The 6000-nt window shown below is 38.7% G+C and overlaps 1 long non-coding RNA gene across 1 annotated transcript in view; it reads left to right on the top strand.

Moving 5' to 3' along the window:
- Window positions 1-2296, top strand: part of LOC131195203 (uncharacterized) — a 44401-nt gene extending 42105 nt beyond the window's left edge. The window contains exons 3-4 of the long non-coding RNA XR_009154379.1: window positions 486-559; window positions 1780-2296. This is a non-coding gene — a long non-coding RNA (uncharacterized LOC131195203). The remainder of the gene's footprint in view (window positions 1-485; window positions 560-1779) is intronic.
- The last annotated feature ends 3704 nt before the right edge of the window (window positions 2297-6000 follow it).

Genomic DNA, 6000 nt, shown 5'->3' on the forward strand with positions numbered 1-6000 from the left:
AGTGTGTAGTGTATAGTTTAGTAGTAATAATAAAAGCAGTCTCCACCTCACATGTTTTCTCTTATGTTTTACTTTACATGCTTTGTGTGGTTGTCACTTGAAGTATGCAACCCAAAGGTATTCCCTTAGAATCTAAGAATCTCTGGAATCTAAGGGATTTCTTTCTCTCTGAAGAAACATTCATATGATGGGGCAACAGATTTTTGTCCATTGCAGCAGTATCTCTCTGAGAGCTGTTCGTTGGCACTACCATATGAGTTATTTTGTAGAATGACCTGAAACTATTTGCTGTGTGAAGTCAGCATTCCATAGGTAATACAATAGAGACAGGAGGCATTTTCCTACTTTCAGGCTATGGAATCCTCTGCACGACCTACTGACTGTGGATTTGAGTTGCCTCAGCCATCATATTTAGAATAATTTCATCTTCAATTCACTTGTGACCTTCTAAGAAGACAGCCTAAACTTGTGGCTTTTCTCCTCAGGATTTAAAGTGGTTTCTCTAGTTGCTTCCAACCCAAGCTGTGCCACTTACCTTTCTATGGTGCCTTCTGCTGAGGTACGTTTAGGGACATGGGCTGATTCTATTGGCCTCCTTGGTGGCTATGTCTTCCTAGTTGATTATTGTCAATGGATTTTCAGGGTCTTCTGGCAGTCAGAAGACCCTGAAAGAGAGAACCCTTTCTCTCTGCCACCTATTTGCCAACCCTGACAGATAGTTACAGTAACAGAGTTGGAAGGGACCTTGGAGGTGATCTAGTTCAATCTCCTGCTCATGCAGGAGACCTGTACTATTTCTGACAAGTGGCTATCCAATCTCTTCTTAAAAGCCTCCAGTGATGTGGCACCCACAACTTCCAAAGGCAATTTGTTCCTCTGGTTGATTGTTCTCACCGTTGGGAATTTTCCACTTAGTTCTGATTGGTTTCCACCCATTGTTTCTTGTCTTGCCTTCAGGTGCTTTGGTAAATAAGTTTGATCCCCTCTTCCTTGTGGCAGCCCTTCAAGTATTGGAAGACTGCTATCATGTCACCCCTGGCCCATCTTTTCACTAGACTAGGGATACCCAGTTCCTGCCATTGTTCTTCATATGTTACAGCGTCTAGGCTCCTAATCATCTTTGTTGCTTTTCTCTGAACCCTTTCCAGAACCTCAACATCTTTTATTGTATTGGGCTGATCAAAACTGGATGCAGTATTCTAAGTGTGGTTTTAGTTGGCCTTTATAAAGTGGTACTATTACTTTGTGTGATCTTGATTCTATCCCTCTGTTACTGCAACTTAGTATAGTATTAGCTTTTTAACGCAGCAGCAAATCACCCAACTGCCTGGGCTCAGAAAGATGACTAAAGAAGCATGGGGTGGGAGAAAAAGCTGCTCATTAGCTACCAGGTCTCCTATCTATCAAACTCTCTGTTGGTTATCATTGCACAAGACTGTAGAGAGTTGAACTGATCTGCATCCAAAAGCATTAAATCAAAGGGCTAATGGAGAACCTGCCCTACTGTATTTTAAACAAATGGGAAATTTTGTGCCCAGAACCTAGCAGAAAAAGGCCTGTTTTATTAATTTGTCCCTAATTAGCAGCTCGGAGACAGTATCTCTTTCCATCATTGGGACTGGCAAAGAAGTTGTCAGAAATATTTCCTCTCAGCCTAAATATCTACTGATTGGTAAATGGAGCCTATTTCAAGATAAAGCGAGCACTCTGCACTGATGGGCTTCAAAAAAACATTGTTATGATTCCCAAGTTTTTAAAATACTTTTGTATTTCTTTCAGCTCCCATGGAGGATGGACAAAAAAAGTGCCTTTTGGAAACATGAAACCTCATCTATGCACTTCCTGTACTACCTTTCACATCTCCAGATTTCAGGAGCAGTATACAGTAATAGTGCTATGTAAGATAGCCCCTAATTACTGCTCCCCTGGATTCTCTTCCGCAAGGACAGTCTTTCCAAGAAATTACATGTATAGACACCTGGCACCATGAGATAGGAAGGCTCACCATGGATACTGGTCTCCATTCCCAGTCTGACTAGTGCTCCTGGGATCCTGAGACCTGTTCTCTAGGATATTTCTCCAGATGTGCATTAGATAGACTGTACTGTGAGCCATTCAGAAACAGTTTGCATATCAAGCTTGGAAAAACAAAGAGATAGAGAAAGGATAGTTTTAATCTGCTATTTACAATATTGCATCATGACAGATAAGGACAGTTGTTTGTTCACATCAGAAATGATAAATAGCCTGAAACAAATAGATGATACATGTTTTTTTCAAGATGTTTACTGGCAAAGAATGCAGGCTTAGGAGTTTGTTGTCCCACTTTCCAGTGTGCTTTTTTTAAAAAAAAAAATGGCTTTAAAATAAACAGATCAGAAATTGCAAATATTATAGCATGTAGGGAACTAAGTGGAACAAATATCCACTTAGGAAGCTAAAAGCTTACTGGGACATATGCGTAAATAAAGGTGATCTTCTTTTTACATTATAAATGCTGATTGGAAGGAAGAGGCCTCTGTAGGTCAGCTTGTCCTTTACACTGTGAATAACTTGATGGAGGCAGCTAAACCCAGCAGCCTATGGCAAAGATAATTGCTTTATATTCCCTTACCTCACATGCAATATTTTTAAAGGAAGGAAACACGAAGGAAACATGGAAATTCAGCACATAAGATTTCAAGTTCTAAATAAACTGGAAGAGCTCCATTGCAACCTCTGCCATATCACACATAGCCTGGTTGTATTTTATTTTTTTCCTTGTATTTGCTTAAAGAGAGGTAAATGATGTCTCTTGCGGGCTTTGCCACATGACTTGCAAAGGATAAATGTAACTCCACTGAGATCAGACCTTCACAGGGACATAGGACATACTTCCTAGCCTGTCATGAAATAAACCCCATTGACTTATGATTAGCCCCATGAGTAGGGATAATTATAAGATGAACAGATCTCAGGTTTATTTCCTGAGTGGTTCAGTGGTGGGTAGGACTTCTGTCTCTTAATGAGGAAGCCATACCAGGGAGAGTTGTGTGCTTCACATCCTGTCTTGCACTTGCTATATTTCACATGGATGAGATAATTTGACTGCAGATGAGGTAACGGTGTGACTTGCCCATGAGCTGGACAAGGTTACCATATGATCATTCATGTAAACATACAGACTGCTCCCCAAGGAGCCTGACTGACAGCTGTGTTTGGATATTGTGTTGTACTCAGAGGCAGAGAAAGGAGGGGAGCTGGTGGAAGTAATGCCATAGCCTCTCTCTTGTCTTGAAGGAGGCAGATCACTCAGAATTTGTCACAGAAGCCAGGCACCATGATAATGGATGCTTCGAACCCAGTATTAGTAATAGGCAAAAAGTCTGCATTGGTTGCTACAGTAGAAGCCAACATAGGATACTTCTGAAGAGCAATAAGAGTCAAAGCTGCTCTTTAAGTCAGATATAGTTTGCCTGACTTGGTTATAAGAAGTACTACGTGGGCATGTTTTATTCTCCACAAACCGTTCTCATGAGGATTTATTCATATCATTTTGTTTACCGACTGCCTTCAATTTAGTGTAATTTAGTGTAAGCCGCCCTGAGTCTTCGGAGAAGGGCGGGATATAAATGCAAATAAAAAAAAATTCACCTGGGCTCAAGACTTATCTATCATTTCCATTTTATACAACTTGAAAAGCACATGAACATTCTCCCATTTTGCAACAAGCTGCATTGAGATGCACTGGAAACTCTGAAACAAGATTTACAAAATGCAGAGTGGAAGAAAGATTGGAAGAACAGAGAGCAGCTCAACTGTATGTTATCCTTTTACTCTAAAGGAGATTGATGGACTTTACTCTTTTAAAGAAGTTGATCATGTTGGAGTATGTGGTGTCATACCAATTCTAGAAAATTTTGGAAGCCTTATGTTGATGGTTTTCCCAAACTGATGCATTCTAAACATATTAGAATTTTAACTCCAGAATTCCAAGTACTAAATTGGGAGTTCAAAAACATTTGGAGGAATGGAGGGTTAGAAGAAGCTGATTTCAGCTCATAGGCATCTGGTTTCTTTATGGTTAAGTTATGAAAGGACTTGATTTCACTGGGTCTCTCCAAGATTTTTCAGCATCATTGCCATTAACCTACATCATGAGTTTTGGGAACGCTAGCCCAAGAATACTTTGTACACATGACATCATAGGCCTAATCTTTTCTAAGGAATGATTCTCAAAAGATTGTTAATGCAGTATTTTTTCACTGTGTATTTTGATTTATACAGTGCATCAAGATTCCATGTTGTCTCCATTCCATTTAACATCTTTATAAATGTTTAGAAAGGTTGTTGGTGAACATTAATAAAAATGTAATCAATTTGAGAATTTTTGCTACAATATGAATTGGGTGGGAGTGAAAGAAGCAGCTATCGTATACAGTAGGAGGCCACGAAAATTTATCATCCACTAAAGCTTAAAGGAGTGATAAAATACCATTCCTGAAACAGCATTTACTTCGAAACTAAAATTGTGCTAGAAAAAGATGCTGTGATCACAAATTCCAAATGACAACGTTTTACAATTGAATCCAGTATTACACCAGTCCTTTGCATAGAAGGCACTTTGAGTAGTAGTGGTGGATTGGCCTTCTTGAAATTCTGTGCTCTCCTCCCTCCATTTTTAAGTTGGTTCCAATATCTTCTGTATGAACAAACTTGCGATAGAAAAAGAAGACCTACAGGAATACAGCTTTTTCCACCAAGCTGATTTTGCCAAATGAAAGCAGAACCAGACAGCAGAAATATTTCTTATTTGCTTATCATCTGCCCTATTAGCCCGTAGGTGAAGTATTTTCTTGATCCACTAATAAACTTTTTAATGCATTCAAATTTTCCTTTATTTCATTCATTTTAATTAAAATTATGCTTTTCAATTAAGTTCTGAGAAACCTATTAGGAATTTCACCGATGGGAAGAGTGCTAGTTAAGCATAGTGGACAAGAAACATGAAATAACTCTCAGTCAGTGCATGTTCAGGGCAACTACTGCAATGGGAAATGATTATAGATTTTAGAAAATACTTTTATTCTGCACACATGACAACATTTAGATCTAATGGGCTTAGCTTGGCTTTCACCTCATCTAAATGGAAACTCAGTCGACTGTAATGAATGTGCCTCATAATCCTTTCCAATGGGCAGAAAATCTGAAGAATGTTGAATATCAATGAAGGAAAATATTTGTAGCTCATCATCACTGATGATGTTACCTGGTTTGGGTAATGAAACATCTGCAAGAAAACAACCAAGCTCAGAGACCACCAAGGGCCTCTCAGTTTTGAATATCCCAGCTCTTTTTGAGACCTATTAGTGATAGGACAGAAGGTTGAACTACCCCTAAGGGGTAGGCATATTTGTCTTCTATAATATATCATAGACATTTTCAAATTTATCTTATTATCTTTAATCCTTGGAAATATTTTGCTAAGGATGTAAAATTCATAGCAAATCTATCCAGGAAAATTGGCAGCAATCTGGGATTTATTAATTCAGAATTTGTGCTGCATCTTTGGCATGGAGAATACAATAGCATAAACTCTACTCACAACCATTTTTAATATGAGTTGTTATTTGAACAGAACTAATTAAGTTAACAATTAAGCAATAATACTGTTAAAACATGGTGGGTGGGGGTGGGAGTGTGCACATGTGCACACGCGCAGAAGGACACCTAAGCATCTTTATGTCAGTTTGATTCCTGGTGACTGCTTGGACAAGTCATTGCAGTTTCCTTGGTAACATTTTCAGAAATGGTTTGTCATTTCCTGCTCCTTAGGGCTGAAAGTGATTGACTGGTCCAAGGTTATCCAGCTGACTTTGTGCTTAAGACAGGACTAAAACTCACCTTCTCCACATTTCTAGTCTGATGCCTTGATCACTACTCCAAATTTACATTTTAAACTTAATATGATTATTACTACCTACAAATGGATGTGAAGTTTAAATCTCATCATGAGATTCA

Source organism: Ahaetulla prasina, chromosome 3 (genome assembly GCF_028640845.1).
Source record: "Ahaetulla prasina isolate Xishuangbanna chromosome 3, ASM2864084v1, whole genome shotgun sequence".
Classification (NCBI taxonomy): domain Eukaryota; kingdom Metazoa; phylum Chordata; class Lepidosauria; order Squamata; family Colubridae; genus Ahaetulla; species Ahaetulla prasina.